Source organism: Diospyros lotus, chromosome 11, assembly GCF_014633365.1.
Source record: "Diospyros lotus cultivar Yz01 chromosome 11, ASM1463336v1, whole genome shotgun sequence".
In the NCBI taxonomy this organism is placed as follows: Eukaryota; Viridiplantae; Streptophyta; class Magnoliopsida; order Ericales; family Ebenaceae; genus Diospyros; species Diospyros lotus.
This window is the reverse complement of record NC_068348.1, coordinates 22,135,609-22,156,535: the sequence shown is the minus strand read 5'-3', so window position 1 is coordinate 22,156,535 and position 20,927 is coordinate 22,135,609. Positions and strand designations below refer to the sequence as shown.

General features: G+C 35.7%; 1 long non-coding RNA gene across 4 annotated transcripts in view; it reads left to right on the top strand.

Moving 5' to 3' along the window:
- Positions 1-668: 668 nt before the first annotated feature.
- The window catches only part of LOC127813557 (uncharacterized), a 60,230-nt gene continuing 39,971 nt past the window's right edge, over positions 669-20,927 (top strand). The window contains exons 1-3 of one of the 4 annotated variants that reach the window (XR_008026127.1): positions 669-911; positions 4,170-4,345; positions 4,430-5,074. This is a non-coding gene — a long non-coding RNA (uncharacterized LOC127813557). The remainder of the gene's footprint in view (positions 912-4,169; positions 4,346-4,429; positions 5,075-20,927) is intronic. The other 3 variants (XR_008026128.1, XR_008026125.1, XR_008026123.1) reach the window with 3 other exon arrangements.

Here is a 20,927-nt window from a genome sequence, read left to right as displayed (position 1 = left end):
TTTAATTTCAAAAGTTTATATTTTCTCTCTTCAAACAAAAACTTGAATGTTTAATTATAAAAATATAAACCCTAATTATGTACACAAGACAAAATTTTAATTCACAGTAACACAATAGCAACAATTTACCTGTCTTAATTTATCGAAATAGCTCAAGTGATCAACTACATGAGATTCAAATAGTAGATATCTCAAGGTTATATGTTCAAAATTTGAACAATGTGATATATATTACTTTACTATATAATGGACCATACGCACATGTCTTTGATGGGTCTTACTTAACCTAATTTGATTGCTTGATTTGGGGAGAAAGTAACGAAATTTATGAAAACTTATATATTAGAGTTTCTTTTGATTTGAAAAAAAAAAAATCACCTATCTTTATAAGCAAGAATTTATGTCAGAAGACTCTAAATGTGACGTTTAAGACGGTGGAGTTTAATTATCACCTGAATTAAAAAGTTTAAATAATAATATACTACTTATATACATGAGTGAGTTTTCATGCGAATGTAGTAAATTGTTATATAAGCATACATTCATATATTAACAAATAAAAATGTCTGACATGGTACGTACATCAGAGCTGCTCCCCCGCTAAGTGGGCCCAAGTAAAGTTAGCCGGCCCATAAGGGCTCAAATAAAGGTGAGCCCTTGGCCTTCACTTCGCTTCACTTCACATGCTCCGTCGATCATTTTCCCCAAATTCAATCGCTTTCTTTTCTTCATCCTTCCCGAATGTTCCACCATTGCCGATTCCCCTCAATTACGAGACTCTTCGACTCTCTTCGACTCGATCTGGTTTCCTTGCTGCTTTTGTCCCTGGATCAACCTCAACCGTTTTACGACTGAAATCATCTCTCACGCGTTAGGGGGTTTGCGAGACTGTGTTAAACCCTAGCTCGGAGGTACGTTTCGCGATCTCTCTCTCTTTCTCGGTATTTTCTTTTGGCTATCACTGTCTGGTTTTGGCTTTGGCTTTGGATTTGGCTTTAGTAGTACTTGTATGTTCGGTCAGTCCTCTCCTTCGATTTGCACTATCAAATTTACCCTTTGACTGCAAGTTTATTAGAATTTGACAATTATTATTATTGCTTTCTCAAATAGGAGCCCCGTTGCTACAGAAACAAGATAATAAATGTTGAAATGCCCGCAAATGCTTCATCATCTAATCATGTTGTCATGATCCTAGGGTTTAATCTAGGATTAGATCGGAAATCGGAAGGATCCGCATAGGTTTAGAACCAAGAATTGCCTGGTTTGGGGGAGGAAATGAGAAGAATGAGGGGGAAAGTCAGAAGAAGAAGGGGGGTGAAACAGAAGAACAGAAGAGAGGGGAAAGAAGAACGAGAGGGAGAGACGGGAGAGGGGAAGGAGAATTAAGAGAGAGAGATAGAAATAAGATTTTCATTCATTCAACCTTTCCTTTCCTTCTCCTACCAACAACCTTTTATAGGCTTTATCTAACAAAAATAACAGCATCCATGTGCTGTAACAGCATTACGGAATATCTCCTAACAACTTGCTAAGTCTATTACTATAATGCCCTTCTATGGAATCTTCGGTCATGACACATGTGTAGGCTACCTGCAAACTTGATTTGTTGTAAGCTAATTTGTGGTTGGAGTTTCTGAACGAAGAAATGCGTGTAAACCAAATGAATCTGCAAATAAAAATTAATTATGTTTCCCAAAAACATGTTTCCGAAGAGTTCTCTAAATCAGCTTAATTTGAGAAACAATTGAAAATTGTTTCCTCTGAATAAAATGAAACAATTCTGCTTTTGAAATTTTTAAAACATTCAAACAAAAGATAAATGGGAAAAAAAATTTAAAATGATCATAAGGGCCCAACACTGGATCTAGGAGTACAATGCCATAACTCCAAAAACAAGTTTTGAGGTACCGCTGGAGGAGGTCTTCAAATCTTAACACAAGAATGCCTTCATTTCATCTCAAGTGCAATTTTGTAAATAAGATGAATAAAGGAGAATTGAATTTGTAACTCAATGGAAGTGGGTATCAGTGCATCCTCGGTGAGTTTTGCCCCCCGACCTGCTATTTCATGGGGTAATACCCCACTTACCTGTCTTATGCACCTTACCCGATTAATTTTTTAAATGGATTTATTTTTCCAATTAATTTTTTTAAATGGATTTATTTTTTGGTCGGGTCGACCCACCCCACTCTATATTACCATCTCTAACCAACAGGCTAATGGCAAGTGTCTAATACATAGAAGACTGAACATAAGAGATAGCAGGGAGAACTTTTTTACTAATTTACTAGTTTTTTAAAAAGAAATTTGCAAAATACCTTCATATGCAAAATAATTACCTGAATACCACTTTTCCAGACTTGGGAGAGAGGCCCATGTGTTATTAAATACAGAATCGCCTCTTACACAGGCGGTTCTATACAACAACCTAAAACTGCCCGTGTAAGAAGCAGTTCTATACAAGTATAATAGATCTGCCTATGTTAAAAGCAATTCTTGTGTGTTGTTTGTAAATGAATGAACTACATGACAATTATTATCATTTGCATAAAAATATACAAATTCCTCTCACGCATAAAGAACAAATGTGTTTGTGTGTATATATATATATAAATAAAAGATATATATAAACCTTCTTAAGCACAAGCAGAGAACCAAGTGTGTGTATTTGTGTATCTTCTGGAAATGATGATCTTCTTCTTCTATGAGCAAAAAATGTGGAAGAGAGAAAAAGAGCAGAGGCATGGCCGTTGTTCACAGAATGATTTGTGGCAGTGGTTTGCAAGGCCTTCGATTGCCAGATCTGGTGATGATGAATCAGATCTGGCCTTTTCCTCTTCTTTTGTTTTGTGCATTATGCATTACAGCCTCAGATGTTCGTTAATTAGTAGTTGCAACATGAAGAACGTAAACTCTAACCTATTGATTATTTTAATAACAAACCTCTTTTCTGTTTAGTATTAGAATCACAAATTTGAATGCCAATGATTCATGTACATATATGTGCTTCACCTTCTAAAAACACAACCCACATTCATCTGTATGCAAACAAAACACAAGAACCATCTTTCTGAGAGGGGTTTCTATTATGCTTGTATAGACCTGCCTCTTCTGCAGGCAGTTTGTCTTTGCTGACCAGCCTTGTTGGCACTTCCAGCCTTCCACAAGTGGTGTCTGGTGTGTACGAAAAAATGGTATTACGACAATTATTTTGCTTAAGATGGTATTTTGCAATTTTTCAAAAAAGTGGTAAATTAGATGAATTCCTGGCTAGGATATAATATATAATATATGTATATAACACTAAATATAAGAGCTCCGTGGGGGCATCTGATTTGAAGCAAAAGGATTGGACTTCTTTAGGCTTTGGTCCAATTCTTGCACCAGCTGAATTAAACTCAATTAAAGCGTAGAAAGTTTGAAACTTTTTCAGTGGGCTTAACCCTAACCCAAACAAAATAGCAGTAATAATAAAATAAATAACTAGTTCTAGTTAGAAATCAATTAGTTTAAATATATTCAATTAAAAATTAAGTGAAGGTTTATTTTGGAACTCACGTTAATCAAAAGTTAGATTAATTATTAGATAGGCGCATGAATATTCGTATATCTGCACCGTATATGATAAATTGGGGAATTTGGGTTTCGCATAGAAATTTTGATTTTACTTATTTGTTAGTGTTATCTTGATTTTAGGTTCTTCTAATGTACCTAATTTGTTATTTTCTTTTTTTATTCTTTGGCTATTTTAATTTGCTACTCTAGAGTCAAAACCAAGGTGGCCGTCAATTTTTTCCTATTGGATTTTATTTCTTTCAAAACTGATAAAAGATATTTGAAATATTAAAGGAGAATACTATTTTCTTGAAAAGGTGAGATGTTGATGTTGTCAATATTTCCATTACGTTAACTACTCCTTTCTAAATGATTGAGATTAAATGCAAGTGATCTATTTTTGAGCTATAAATTCATCTAATTGTTTTGATTTATTCTCAAGAAATATTGTTGCAACTAATAGAGTCTGGGTTACTTCTTTCCAATTCGAAGCTCTAAACTATCTTCAATTCCTTCCTTCCAAGCTTAATTGAAAGGAAGAAACTAGTTGTTGCTGCTATTGTAAATCTTTAATCTCATGAACTGGTTTGCCCTTCATTTTTTCATTTCTCTAGGAAAAAAAGCTATTTGTTCTCAGGGTCTCCTCTGAAGCGGGAACTGTGTTTATAATGGAAGAGAATGAAGGGATTCTTAGATTTTTGAACAATAAAAGTGTCAAATGGAAAGAGTACGTTGCAGGTGTCATCTAAGAATTGGATCAACGATTTACCAGAGTGAAGTCACTCATCAGGTTCATGTGATGCCCATTTGATTTTGCGCAAATGTGTTTTATCTCATCTATCCTGAACATTATTCTGTTGACTTCTTTTTCCAGTGACCCTATTGAGACAGGTGCATCTCCTCAAATGTGTGGTATGAACAAGCCGTTTCTTTGATTGAAAGCATGCCTGCATGTGTTCAATCACGTTGGGCTAACCTTTTTCCAAAAGTAGAGGGGAAGCACTTCTGATGTCATCTAGACTTCCAGGTGAGTGTACTGAAGGACCAAAAGTGAGAACCTGGATAAGGAAAGACACAAGGACTTGAGAGCACCACTAACTAGGAGCCAGATTAATCCGGTTTCAGAGTGTGACTCGAGGCACCATTGTCTCTTGCAAAAGCAGTTGATGCCATGCGATATCATTCTGCTTCCGGGGACTAACCATTAACTTAGGGGGCTGCGCCGGCAGTAGCATGCATGCAGACAGGGTTGGCAAAGGTTCACCTTGCTGATGAAGAAATAATCCTCTACCGTGTGATATTCGGTTACAACCATTTCAGGAGGAGGAATTTGCTTAGCTGCTTTGAGCTTCTCATCTCTTGTCTATGCCAGCAGATAGGTGCAGTGGAGTTGGCAAATTTGTCCATGCAGAATGCACTAGACTAGCAATAGTTGGTGAGACGAGCAGAGACTCATGCCATGCTATAAAGGGCTGAGTCGGCTGACCGACCGAGTTTATGTAAATCCGTTGAGATGTAGGTTAAAGAGTAATTATTTGCTTAAATACTCACATAATAAATTCTCAATTGACATATGATGTAGTTACTCAACGACAATTGATTGAAAGTTTAATATATTTTAAGATTTATATCAAACTTTTGATCAATTGTTGTTGTGTAGTTCCATCATATGCTAATTGAGAATTTAAATCTTTTATTTGTACTTGTTGAGTATCTACTAATGTTTTAGTAGTATTTAGTTGATCCAGAAGCTTATGCTAAGAATTAGTTGCCTTCTTGCATGTCCTTTTAAGAGCTTCTTCATGCTTTATTGTTGTTCCATGTGTAGACCTTGAAGTTTCTGCAATAGGTTTTGAATCATAACCTAAGCCTTTGACATAACTAATTTTTTTTTTTTCAAATGCCTATCTACGATCTCATCAATTATCAATTGTTAATTGTTTTTCACATTTTAAAACAATTTTAAACTATATTTTTTTCATTTTATCTTTTAAATAGAAGAATGTATATATTTGATAAATAAATTATTTTTAAAAAATAAAATTACTATTAATAAGATAAAAATATTCTTACATAATTGGTTTTTACATTCATTGTTGATCATATCTTTCCTTCAGTGTTGTGGTTGTGTTTATAAAATTCAATTCTATTAGGTTCCACACTATTATTTATTTTCTTGGCCTATTATATTTGCATATATTAATATATAAATAAAATATAATATTCATATATAATTATAAAATAAAAAATAACACATTAAAATGCTTTACAGAGATGATTGTACGTCAACTTTGATGGATTGATTTTGTTGATCTCAAAGTGTTTTTATAATATAAAAAAAAATCTTGTACTATTATTATCAAGAGATATAAATATGTTATATTAAATTAATATAATAATATTAAATAAATTTTAAATTTAATTATTCAACTTAAAACTTTTGCATAGCAAATTACACATATAAAATAATTGCATATAACAAAATAAATATAAGTATATTTATAAAAATATGATGGTATATAAATTAATTGTACTTAATTTATACTTTATATTCAAGATTTATCCACATTTCATATAGACGTTGACAATTTAGAATCTCTATTCGAGACAGCTTGTGAGTTATCGAGCTGAGTTTTATTGAATATAAAATCAACTTATTTACTATTCGAATTTTGTAATTAAGTTCAAACTTGATTCCCTTAATTTAGTAAGTAAATTTGAACAGATTTTTAATGCGTCAAACACCGAGCCATGAGCGATTCAGCTCATTTACATCAACTAACATAAAAATAATATTTAGATAAGATTGAATCGTCATGTGTTAATAAAAATAGAGTCGCCTCTCACACAAGCGGTTCTATACAAGGACCAAAAACTGCATGTAAGAGGTAATTCTATACAAGCAAGTATAATACATCTGTCTATGTTAAAAGCAATTCTTGTGTTTTGTTTGTAAATGAATCAACTACATGACAATTATTATCATTTGCATAAAAATATACAAATTCCTCTCACGCATGCATAAAGAACCAATGCATTTGTGTGTGTGTATATATATATATATATATATATAAACCTTCTTAAGCACCAGCAGAGAACCAAGTGTGCGTGTGTTCATGCAAATCAATCAGTTTCTTGTAAAAAATCATTACATGAAAACTCTGTTTTAAAATAAAAAAAGGAATTAAATTGTAGGAAAATTACAAATTTAATGGTTGTTATTTGATAAATTAAAGTACAAAAACTATTTTGTCACAAAATATAAAGTTGAGGACCAATATTGTTATTTACCCATTTTATATAGAAATATAGTTTGTCAAAATTTTTATTAAAAAATATTTATTTATTTTTTCTAAATTAATGAAAAATCATTGGTGGACACAAAATGATACTAAATTTTATTATTTAGGAAATATTTTTAACATGCCATAAAATTTCTAGCCATAAAAGAGACACTCGGATGCAAATTTAATAAATAAAAATGTAAAACTCATTTATTTAATTAAATGCAATTTAGGATGTAATTGTAATTAAGGAATTGTCCTAATGAATTTAAGATGAAATGTGAGGTTTAAATGTATAATTTTTTAATTTTTTATATAATTATATATATGTCTCTTTATATCAATGCGTGCTTAGGCACGCAATGGTCTGCAACTCCACGCCTCTGCATCTTCAAAAACCATGCCTTGCAACTTCACATCATACTTGCAAGATTTGGAGAGCTCTCTACGCAATGAGGGATGGCTAGATCAGTTGAGGGTGAAGGGTTACCTATAAATAGATGAGAGATTTGAGCAGAGCAAGCAACAGAGAGTTGCAGAGAGAGAGAGCAGCTGCGAGCTCCAATGGCTGGGCAACGAGCTCAAGCGGGCGAAGGGCGGCCAGCAACGTCGCGGTGGTGGAAGCAAGCTACGCGGTGACCGAAGGGCTCGGTGAAGTCCCGAGAAGCGGCCAGGAGCAGCGAAGCTGCGGCCATGGCAGCCATGGCCGCGAGTTCCAGCAGTCGACGCGACGCAGAGAGGCTAGCCACGAGTGGAGAAGGCTATGTGGGCGGCGACTGCGGGATTCGGCAGGGCTGAGGCGGCTGGCGGAGGGCTGAGTGGTGGTCGGTGGAGGGCCGAGCGGCGGCGACCGTATGGCTGGTGCGCTGGTTCGCATTGCAGAGGAAGCATGAGAGGAAGAAAAAAGAAGAAGAAGGAAGGAAGGAAGGAAGGAAGGAAGGAGAAGAAGAAAAGAAGAAAAAGAAAAGAAAAGAAAGGAAGAAAGAAAAGAAAAGAAGAAGAAAAGGAAAAAATAGGAGTTCTGTTCAATGGAGAAGGAGAAGGAGAAGGAGAAAGAAAAAGAAAAAGAAAAGAAAAGAAAAAAAATGGGAAAAAAATGTTGAAAAATTATAGAAAATCCTAGAAAAATAGGAAATAGATATTTATTAATATTTCTGAGATTTTGGGAATGAAAATTGTTCAGGCACGCCTTTGAGGATATGACACGCATACCGAGAAAGTCTGAGGGGCTAAATCAAGGTGAGTAAAATTTCTTAAAAAATTTCATAAATTCAAGAATATTATTTTATGAATTTTCGTAGTGAAATATTTGATAAAATATTTTAGAAATATTTAATTTGAATTTATTAAGAAAAAATAGGAAGAAATAGAGAGAAAAATAAAGAAAATGCAAGAAATTATGAAAAATAAGTTTTAATACTTATTTAAATAATTATGGTGATTAGGATGCTTTGAGACTTAAGTCAAAGTGACTTGTGCGAATTCTGAGGTTGGCATGCAAATCGAGACGATGCACGATGCGAATATCGAGGTAAATGGTACTTCCCAACTGGATTTAGTTTTATAAAAAATGGTTGGTTTTAGATAATTTATGTTTCAAACCCCGATCCTCGGGAATGCTTTCATCACATTGACATGCTCTGATATATATCTATCACATAGACTGTATACATGACATGCTATGAAATGTATATGTATACGTTGATATCATTGATCACGCTCATTGTGGCCGTAAAGAGTACGAACTGGTACAACTACTTTACCAAGGGAGCACCCATACACCCCGGCTTCGAAAGAAATGGTTGCAAAAATGGTGAGTAGCATAAAGGGTGCAGTTGACCCTTGCGATGAGTAAGATATTGTATTCATACACGAAATATGTTTTCTGTAACCTTACTTAGATGATTCATCATCTAACTTGGGCTTTGTTTCTAGAATATTCAAACGTTCCAGATGAAAATTGTAACAGATACGAGGACGAATGAGGCATGAAATGACACTTAGCAGAGTGCATGAGAAATGAAATGTATGTTATATAGCCCATGTATTTAAGTTCTGCTAGTTTGAAATCTGAATGTTTTGAGGAATGGTGATGTAAGATATGATTAATGTTAATATATCAGGTTCGATCTCTGCTTCCGCATTTAATGTGTATAATGATTCTCTTTTGAGAAAAATGAATGAGAATTCTGGGACGGATTCAAAGAATGATGTGGTTTAGAATTAGTTTGAAAGAGAAAAATTTTATTGTCCCAAGTTATAACGCGCCCGAGAAAACGGGGTGTTACATCGTCGCCTCGCTGACCGTCGCTGCATCCAGCGACAGTAGGCGAGGCGACCAGGCGCGGCGGTCGACGATCGCGCGGAGAAGATAGAGAGGAGGGAGGCGAGGGCTCTGCGCGCAGATCTGCCATAGGAGAAGGGAGAAAGGAGCTGGGCTATGCAGTGGAGGGTGTTTTGGTCTTTTCAACCTTATTCTGTAAGCCTCTCTATAAAGTTGTCTGGCTCTGTAGTATAAATCTAAAACCCTAACTTTAGAGGTCACCAATTCAAACCCCAAGGTATCTCGTTGTGCCTCATGAATTTTGTCCTTTTAACCAAATTTAGTGGCATTTGATAGTTTTCGTTGAAAGAGGATAAGTTTAATTGCTTTCTCGAAAGATGAGTCCATTGTTATCCAAAAAAAAAATTGAAAATAAAAGTTTGAAAGACCTCAAACACTTCGTCTTCTAAAAATTCGTCCCTGTGAGCAATCCCTAAGTTCATGTGTTGCGGAGGCTTCCGATAAACTTGATTTCATATAAGCCAACTTCGAGTTGGAAGGTTGAAAGGAAGAATTGCCTTGATGAAGAATTGAAGGCCCATTTGTGTAGTTGTTGACCCTATTGTTGATAAAATGACTTTGATCAAGAAGCTTCCAAAATTGCTTTTTTGAATGACCAAGAAGCCAGCCAGGGCAAGGATATAAAAATTGTAAGGGATGGCAAGGAGAAATTTTTACTAGCTAGATGGCAAGGATCTACAAGTGCAAGAGCCAACAATTAAAGTTGTATTAAGTAGGATGATAACATCTTAATTAGTTGAAATTTATTTTTGAGTAGGTGACCCAAAATGCGTTGACACACAATTAACATCGAGTTCTAACCCTTACTTTACATTGGCTTAGGGAAAAGAAGTCACGGCGACAGTAACACATCAGCAACAATCCACCTTATGCCTCCCGACATAGTTGGGTGGTAAAGAGATGTTGTTGTTATGCTGGAAGCCATCAACGTGCATTTGATTTTTAAGGGAGGATATTTATTTTCTTCTAAGGGAGGATCTTGATGGTGATATCAATGGATCCAATCTCAAACCCTGATCAACTAGGTACCTGCAATTTATTTGGTAACAACACTAAGGGGCCAAGGTTGTTATCCCTAAACTAGTCAGGTGCAAGTCTGGAATTGGGTCATTAAAAAAAAAAAAATTCACCTTATAATAATTAAATGCAAGAATCCACGTAAGTATCCACTACGTTGGGCGCAAGTAAAGTTAGCCGGCCCATAAGGGCTCAAATAAAAGTGAGCGATGAGCCCTTGGCCTTCACATCACATCACATGCTTGCTGCTTCGGTTCCTGGATCAACCTCAACCATTTTACACCTGAAATCATCTCTCACGTGTTGGGGGGCTTGCTAGACTCTGATAAACCTTAGCTCTGAGGTACGTTTCGCAATCTCTCTCTCTTTTTCTCGGTATTTTTTTTTGTTTGATTATGTTTTATTACCCGACGCGAACAAAATGAGAGATAAGAAAAAACGCAAGAATGACCTTTGTGAGACTTGTATGGAACCGCCTCTTGTGTAGGCGATAATATGCAATACAAAGGCAGTTAGAGCCGGTCCTGGCCCAGGGTTACAGCTCGGGGCCCACGGCTGAAGGGGGCACAAAGCTTTTTTTTTTTTAGAGCAGCTACATTCCCTACCTTCTAATTTTTTAATATTTCCCCTTCCCCCACTCACTCTCTCTTACAGACTTTATCTTGGGCTACCTTCTAATTTTTTAATATTTCCCCTCCCCTACTCAACTCTTCCTCAGCCCATTGTTCCCCCCCCCCCCATCTCTCTCTCTCTCTCACACACACACACACATTACTCTCTCTTTCTCTTGCTTATTTTTCTCTCCCTCTTTCTTTTTCTCACGTACACCCCCTATCTATCTCATTAATTAAACACATCTAATTAATTTTTTATTAATTAAACAAATCTAATTAACTCTCATCTCTTTATCTTATTAATTAAACACATTAAATTAATTAAATATTTAAATTATAAAATTAAATAATAATATATTTATAATACATATTCTCTATTAGTAATATTAAATTTTTGTAACTTAATAAATTAAATTATTTGATCAATCTTCATTTGAAACAATATTTTACTCTATTATCTTAGAACAAACAAATTACATATTTGAAAAAAAGTTTTAATGAGACCTCAAAATATTATTCTTTATCTTTTGTAAATTCTTATAATTTTAATAAAATTAATTAATTGATAATTTTTATTTTTTTATTTAATTTGTATAAAGAGACACACTTGAGAGAAAATTTACCCTAGGCCTTAAAAAATCCAAAACCGACTCTGGAGGCAGTTTGCCTTTGCTACCCAGCCCTGTTGGCCCTCCACAAGTGGCAGCTTATGTGTATGAAAAAAAGAGTATTACGACAATTATTTTGCTTAAGATGGTATTTTGCAATTATATCAAAAAGTAGATGAATTTCTGGCGAATAATGCTATTCAGCCAAAAGCAGTGCCCGAAGAAGTGCCACCCCATAACGAAATTACAATTTCGCCTATAGTCTAATTGACAGAAATACCCCTATTCTAATTTCAGTCCTTCCCTCTCTCCGACGCTCAATCTCTCAGTCTCTTCTCCATTTTCTCTCTCTGTGTTCTCTCTTGTTCGACCCTATCCATTGCAAAATCTCTCACTCTTCTCACTATCTTCTCTCTCAGTTGCTTCCTCTTGTTCTCTCTAGTTCGACCTTACCCATCGCTCAAAGACAAACCAGTCGTAGTGCAAGCCTTCTTCTCGAATTGAATAAGGGTCGTCGTCTTCCGCCCGTGCGACTTCATCTCCGGTCCTCTCTCGGTCTCTTTCATTCTGAGGCACTCTCACGTCTCCATTGGCTCAGATCTACAAGGAGGGAGGTAAGTCTTTTAGACATTTTAGTCATCAGCACATCTACGCGTTTTTTGGGTTTGGCCGAGACTTTAATGTTAGATCTAGGGAGATTGGGCTGTTGGATCTTGCTAATTTTTGGGTATGTTGGTTGATGAACCCTTGGCTATCGGGTGGTTACCTCTGATCGCCGGAAACCACCGGTTACGGTGGCAGATGGTGGCTGTCAATGCATTTTTAAATTTGGCCAAAAATTAAAAATCAGATCTACTAAAATTTAACTGTTAAATATGTCATATTTTTTTGTATGTTATCTCTCTTGATTTGGTGTTTGTGATGGTAGGCTCTGATCGTGGGAAGCTTCTGCTGGCAGTGGTCGGCGGCGGCGTTGGTCGCGGCGGTTACATACATACATATTTTTACATATTCTGTTTTGTAATTATTTGAATTTATATTGTAAATATTGATATTTAATTATGAATTTGTATTGAAGATGTTGAAGTTAATATTGAATTTGTATTTAATTTGTGATATTTGAATATTGTGAAAGTTAAAATTAAATTGATTTGTATTTGTTTTGTGAATTTTTGAATTAAAATAATTAAGTTTATTGAAGAATTGAATGGGAAGTAGTTTTTGTTAATTTTATTTGAAATTATTAATGCGTAGATATATTTTAAATTTATATTAAATAAAATTTAAAAAATAATTAAATAATTCTATGTGGTAATAGAGATTTGAGTTGTACTCTTTTGAATTTTTCTAACCAGATAGATAGAGAAGGATCATGAGCGATACCAACCGTTTGTTCAAAAATTTGTTCATTTGGGATTGGCTCTATTTTAATTTATCAAGTAAATTATGATCTTGATTAAAAATTTTATTCTTTTAAAATTTTATTTAATATTAGGATTCATAAATTATATATATGTACATAGTGTGTATTATTAAATCATAAAAGAGGAAAGACACTTCTTTGTAAATAAGGGACCTACCAACTCATTTTCCACCGTGATGGTACAGTAATAGATTGGTTTCCTCCTTGCAGATAAATTAGGCCATGTTAAGTGACTGTAAATATAAATGAATCCAACAAGTGAACGCAAATATAAATTAGGCCATGTTAAGTGACTTTTCTTTTTATGAATAAAGAATTAATTTTCCTTTTAATAAAGTGTACAATACTATTTAGGTGTTGGTTTACTATGTAATTATTATATCATTTACAAGAAAACTATTTTCACCGTTAACTTTCACATTAATATAAATTTAAATAAAATTATATTAAATAAATTAAATTTAATAAATATCTTAATTCAAATAAAATTAACAATAACTACTTATCATTCAATTCTTAAATAAACTTGATAATTTTAATTTAAAATTTCACAAAACAAATATAATTCAATTTAATTTATTAATATTTAAATTTCAACCAATTCAGTTTAATTTTAACCTTCACAACATTCAAATATCACTAATTCAATATTAACTTCAACATCTTCAATTCAAATTTATAATTAAATATCAATATTTACAATATAAATTAAAATAATTACAAAATAGAATATGTAAAAATATGTATGTATGTAACCGCCGCTACCAACGTTGCCGACTACCACTGTTGGCCGAAGCTTCCTACAATTAGAGCCTACCATCACAAACACCAAGTCAAGAGAGATAACATACAAAAAAATACGACATATTTAACGGTTAGATTTTAGTAGATCTGATTTTTAATTTTTGGTCAAATTTAAAAATACACTGACAGCCACCACCGACCACCATAATTGGTGGTTTTCGGCGATCAGAGGTGACCACCTGATAGCCAAGGGCCCATCAACCAAGATACCCAAAAATCAGCAAGATCCAACGGCCCAATCTCCCTAGATCTAACATTAAAGTCTCAGCCAAAGCTAAAAAACGCATAGATGTGCTAATGATTAAAATGTCTAAAAGACTTACCTCCCTCCTTGTAGATCTAAGCCAATGGAGACGTGAGAGGACCTCAGAGTGAAAGAGACTGAGAGAGGGCCGGAGATGAAGTCACATGGTCGGAAGACGACGATCCTTCTTCGATCCGAGAAGAAGGCTCGCACTACGACCGGTTTGTCTTTAAGCCATGGGGAAGGTCGAACTAGAGAGAACAAGAGGGAGTAAGTGAGAGAGAAGATAGTGAGAAGAGTGAGATATTTTGCAATGGATATGGTCGAACAAGAGAGAACACAAAGAGAGAAAGTGAGAGAGAAGGGAGAAGAAAGTGAGAGATTGAGCATCGGAGGGAGAGAATGACTGGAATTAGAACAGGGGTATTTGTGTCAATTGGACTATAGGTGAAATTGTAATTTTGTTTTGGGATGGCATTTCTTCGGGCACTGCTTCTGGCCGAATAGCTTTACCTAATTTTTAACCCCCTTATATCCTAAAATTCTCTCTTTTATTAAATTTTTATTCCCTCAATTTATGTCCTAAAAGGCAAGCAACTTTCCCTTATTAATTTATCCTCATTTCGTTTGAAAGCTACAAAACCTAGTGATCAGAAGCAGTTGATTTGACGGACAAGAAATGGCTCAAGCTCATTGACCCGCCTCTGGGCGTTTCATTTCTACTTCTTTTCGCCGACTCCGATCTTTCTTTTGCTGCATCTTTCTCTACCATCGATGCTCGTAAGTTGCTATTGTAACGACCCGATCGAGTGATAGGAAGATTCGGAACAACTTATCCTAATGGGCTTACACGAACTTCCTAGGGGGTCACCCATCCTTGGATTACCCCAGGTCAAGCACGCTTAACTTGGGAGTTCTTTGCCAACATTCAGCCCAAAAGATATCCAGCTGGTGTTGTTTCCTTTTTTACACTATCCTCGATATATACTAACTTCTTTGGGCTCTCGGGGTATTACATTCTCCCCCCCCTTAAGCACATGACGTCCTCGTCATGCGACCTTACAACTGGTCCCAGACCTTCTCCCCTTGGGGGCTGCCATCCTAGAAGCCTGCCAGAAGTCGCTCCTTGTACAGGCCCTCAAGCCCCGGCGCCACTCCCCGCCCTCATCGGACCGCCTTCGCCAAGGGTCGGCTCTGATACCACCTGTAACATCCCGCATCGAGCGATAGGAAGGACCGGAACAACTTACCTTGATGGGCCTACACGAACTTCCCAGGAGGGTCACCCATCCCTGGATTACCCCAGGTCAAGCACGCTTAACTTGGGAGTTCTTTGCCAACATTCAACCCAAAAGTTATCCAGCTGGTGTTGTTTCCTTTCTTACACTATCCTCGATATATTCTAACTTTTCTGGGCTCTCGGGGTATTACATTCTCCCCCCCTTGAGCACATGACGTCCTCATCATGCGACCTTACAACCGGTCCCAGATCTCCTCTCGTGCATGGCCGATGTGGGATTCGCCTAAGGTGCCTACACGCACCCCCCATAGGGGCCTCACACCCCCTCGGGACTCAGCCTCCTCGCTGAGGTTTGCCCCACCACCGTGCTCAGAGGCTCGGGGGTCGGCTCTAATACCACTTGTAACGACCCGATCGAGTGATAGGAAGATTCGGAACAACTTATCCTAATGGGCCTACACGAACTTCCCAGGGGGTCACCCATCCTTGGATTGCCCCAGGTTAAGCACGCTTAACTTGGGAGTTCTTTGCCAACATTCAACCCAAAAGGTATCCAACTGGTGTTGTTTCCTTTCTTATACTATTCTCGATATATACTAACTTCTTTGAGCTCTCGGGGTATTACAGCTATTTTCATTTAATGTTCAGAATTACAACGTTTTCTTATTTTGTTTCCTTTTTGTCCTATTTTCCTAGAGTCAAATATTAAACGTCTCGAATGAACTGTTTATGCAAAGGGGATTTTCAAGATTAAGATTTAAAGGCTGTTTGGCTTAGAGTTTTTTTCAATAGCTTTTAAGTGATTTAGCGTTTAACTTAAAAGTTAGATAGTATTTAAGTTGATAATGTGTTTGGATATATGTGCTTTTAATTTATCAATTATTATTTATATGTTTGGTTTGTAAAAGCTGATAAGCTGTCAGAACTTGTCAAAAAGACTAAAATAGACATGATGATGAATAATATAATTAAAAACATTGAAATACTATTTTTGATCAAATAAATTATAAATTAATTTCTAATTAATAGAATACTTACAATTACAAGTTAATAAATTATATGTAATTGTCAAAAAAATATTAATACAATACTTTAGGTTTATAAATTTAGGTTTAGTGCATAAAAATATTAAATATATATATTGATACATTATAAAAAATTATTTATTTTTATATTTTATCAATACATTTAAAACATTAATATTTAAATAAATTATTTCTAAAATGTGAGATTTGTTTCATCTATAAATTTGATATATATTACAAAATTATAAAATTAGATAAGACTATTTAATTGATAATTAAATAAACTTAATATTTACAAATTTTAAATGTAGATAAGACACAATATTTGAATTGAATTGAATTGAAATTTTTCCATACTTTATGTAAAATACTTACAATTATAAATTGATAAATTATACATAATTATTAAAAAAATATTAATAAAATACTTATAATTACAAGTTGATAAATTATAAATAATTATTAAAAATTCATATTAATACAATACTTTGTGTTTATAAATTTAGGTTTAGTGCATAATAATATTAAATATATATGTTGATACATTATAAAAAATTATTTATTTTTACATTTTATCAATACATTTAAAGCATTAATATTTAAATAAATTATTTCTAAAATTTGGGATTTTTTTCATCCATAAATTTGATATATATTACAAAATTATAAAATTAGATAAGACTATTTAATTGATAATTAAATAAACTTAATAATTACAAAATCTAAATGTAGATAAGATACAATATTTGAATTGAAATTCAATTTTTCCATACAAATACAAAAAGTATTAGTAGAACAAACTTAAAAAATTACATACAATTATTGTGATTGTACAATATCTAGAGCTATAGCATCCCACAATGCCATCCAATAATTATCACTATGGTCCACTTCCTCGTTAAATTGATTGTCAGATGGGGAGACGGATTGTGCACTAGGAATATAATTTTGATTTTCTGCTGTTATGAATGTATTATCTTGTACCATCTTCTTCCTAATATAGCTATGGATAGCCATTGTACCTAAAACTATGTCTCATTGGGTATCAAAACTGTATGTAGGCATATCTCCAAAAATCCTAAATCTAAACTTCCACACTCCAAAAGTGCGCTCAACAAGCATTCTGCAAGAAGAATGTAAGTAATTAAATGACTCTTTATGTTCTCTTGGTGCACGTAAACGCGATGTTCTTGCACGTCGAAAATCTTCAAGATGGTATCTTATATTCTCACCCTTGTATGACCCTATGTATCCAGTCATATAAGCGTACCCTGCATCAATTAGATAATATTTCCCTCCCATTGGGTGGGGAAAATTCAAGTCTGACCTACGAATTGCTTCATCGAATATCCTTGCATCATGAGCTGATCCCTCCCACCTGGCCCATGCGAATGTAAAACACATATTGAAGTCCACAATTGCAATGATATTTTGGGTCGGATATCCTTTGCGTCCTATATAGGGTATCTCTTGACCTCGTGGCAGCCTAGCCTTTACATGAGTACCATCAATAGCTCCAATACAATCCTGCAATATAATGTCATATGTTTGAATTTAAATCATAATTAAGTTAAGAATAATCACATATTATTAGAAGGTGTTAATAGATACCTTAAAGAATGGTAAATACTTAGGATTAGTTGGCTTGTGGTATCCTATTCCAGCATTGTAGTTAGGATGGGGTTTAATAATATCAGCAACTAACCTATTAACAGCAATCAAAACCCTGTGAAATTGTCGACTAATTGTCTCACCAGAATGATTGAACATTTCTTGTATCAGTGGATTCCCAGCCCTATGCGCACATATCATAAAAAATATTCCTATTGATTCTGGCATAGACATCCCTCGCGTGGGAGTGAAACCATATTTGTTAGTTAAATCACGACAAAAATCCAAGAAAATTGATTTCGTCATGCGAAAATCTTGATAACATCGAGTTTCGTTACCACGTAATATGTAATATTCCAAAAAAAAATAATAATAAAAGTATAAATTAAATTTATCTAAATTAGTTTAAATTAATTAAATTTTGTGGCAGGTAAAGTGGCCAAAATTTGATATTTCTTTTGTCTCTCATGGAAGCTTCTGGACGAATGGAGAAGTAGAGGAGAGAGAGAGCTCAGGGGCGAGAGAGAGAGCTTGGCTGAGAGGGAGAGAGGCGTGCGCAGTGGCAGCCATGGAAGCCGCAAGTTCGAGCTTCCAACAAGCTCGTGCGGCCAAGGCCGCAAGCTTGGGTGAAGAAGGGACAGTCAGCGAGTAGGGAAGCCATGGACGATGCGGAGCAGCCATCGATGGCGGCTGGAGCGCCGGTTCATGGTGGCGCGAGGTGGCAGCTAGGAGCTTCAGCGGCGGCTATGGCGATTGCAGCAATTGCAGCGCACGCGGTGAGCGTGGAGGCAGCCGCGGAGGCAGTTGGGCATGGCCGCGAGGGGGCTGTGCGCAGGGTGAAGGCGCAGGGAAGAAGAAGAGCAGAGAAGAAGAAGAAGAAGAAGAAGAAGAAAGGCGCAGGGGGTGATGAAAATTGTGAAAATTCAAGAGGAATTGTGAGGAAAATACAGGTAAATTGAAATTTAAATATTTTTGTATGTGAGGTTGTGTGTGTATGGGTGCAGTATGTAGATATATATATATATAGATATAAATATGGTTATTCTCTGTAAAGCAGCTCTCAGGTAGGCCTCTATGAGGAATTTTATTGTTATTTTTCAAGGGGTGCTCGTTGTGAGTGTTTTAAGTGTGGGTGTTGATTTATATACATATATATATATATAGTAATGTATTCATGTAGGTGCAGGTGAGTGTGAGCAGCGAGCAAGGGGTGCTGCTTTGTAACGTGCTGGGGTGATTGTAGGATGTAGGCATAGTTTTTCTATATAAATATATATGTATATATCCATTGAGGGACTTTACTGTCTGCGCGTTTGAGTTTGGATAGTGAGTTGTAAAAATTGGCCTTTGAGCGTGTTTACTGGGTGTGCATATCACCATGCGTAAGTTTATATATATATATATATATATATGTTCAGGTGCACAGTGAATGTTGAATATGTGTGTGAGGAAGATTAAGTGGCCTTTGGCCGTGAGTTGCTGTGTACGTGAGTGTGTGTTCACTGGAGGAGGTTTAAGATAAATAATGGGTGTCTTCTGGGTGTGATCTCTTGGAAGAAATTAGATTGGTACATATATATATATATAATTATATATATATATGTTTACAGGTATATTGCAAATGGACAACTTTTATATATATAATTATATATATATATATGTTTATAGGTATATTGCAAATGGACAACTTTTATATATATATATATATATGATGCTTATTGGTGTTCCTTAATAGTATATAATTAATTATTTACTCAAGTTTAGAATTCCAGTTAATTACGAGCATCAGGTACGTGGGTAAAAATTAATAGAGCGTGATATGTTTAAATTATAAATTTTACGCGATTAGAAATAATTAATTTAAGTCCCGGTTGTGTTATTTGTCAGGAAATGATTTAATTCGCATCGGGAGCACAAGAGAGGCTGAAAGCAGCTGTTTTCAGGCAAGCTCCTCACCCTCTCCTCGTGTTCTTTAATTCCCGTGTAAGACCCCGTGATTTCCTGTATTTTATCACCTCCCTTACTTTGATTCGGCACCTTGTCTTATTGGTTGAACTATTATTCATTTGTTTTAATTTAAATTAAATCTGAGGCTTCTATAATTTTATTCGTTGTGAGCCTACGGGGGTTTGTACCGCCCCCATTCCTTTCGGAATGATGCTGAACCCAGTTGGGGAACTAGGTTCCTAGTCATGCGGGTTTTATTTACGATTTTTCTCAGATTTACTTATGATTTGGTTAGAGCTATTGAGCAGTGGGGCAGGGGTCAACCGTTTGGTGACGTTGGGGTAGACTACGGTACGGCCCTGAAGTGGACCGTCGGGCGGACACTCCTATTCACTAACTGTTGGCCGGTGTTGGGCACTGCTGACTAGCTCTGCCGGTATGTGATTTACTGCATGATTAGATACCTTGTATTACTGTTCATGATTTGATATGCACATGGATACGGGATGCATGTTATGATATTCATTTATTGAGTATGCTTGGACACGGACATTCTAGTTTGGTTAGGTTGCATCCAGCACGAGCATATGCATGGCATGTGGTTTACTATGTGGGCGAAGCATGGCCTGATGCCTGGATGTATGGGCGCCTTGTATCACGTTGATGCTCACTACGCCATTGCATTTCTTTGTGAGCATGGATACTGGTAGTATTTAGTTCTCGGACGAGAGTACCGTTCCGAGGGAGCCTATGGCTCGGTTGTCGGGAGTACCGACGGATACGGGTGACGGGAGTACCGACTCGGGATTGCGCGCGCAAGTTTGTGGAGATATTTGTTGCCTTTCAGGGCAGCGGCAGGTTGGTATGGGATTTGGGTGCCAAGTGTCTTATGTGGACCCCAAGGACCGGTATGTGCTTTTATTTTGTTATGCTAATGAGCTGTTGTATTGTAGTGTCTCATGACTTGTGTGTACCTGGGGGTTTATTCTGGGGTGAGATTTCTGGTTTTGTGTAGCCTTCTGCCTTTTCTTCCTTATGCTTGCTGAGTCAGCTTTAACGGCAGAGTCGGTGTGGTGTACAGGCAGTCTCGTCAATCCCTATCCACTCTGATGTCTAAGTAGAATTTGCTCTATTATTTCGTATTGTGACAGGTGTTTTCTCGAGTCTTGTGTATGTCGGTACAGGAGTTCGTATTCTTTTATTTATCTTGT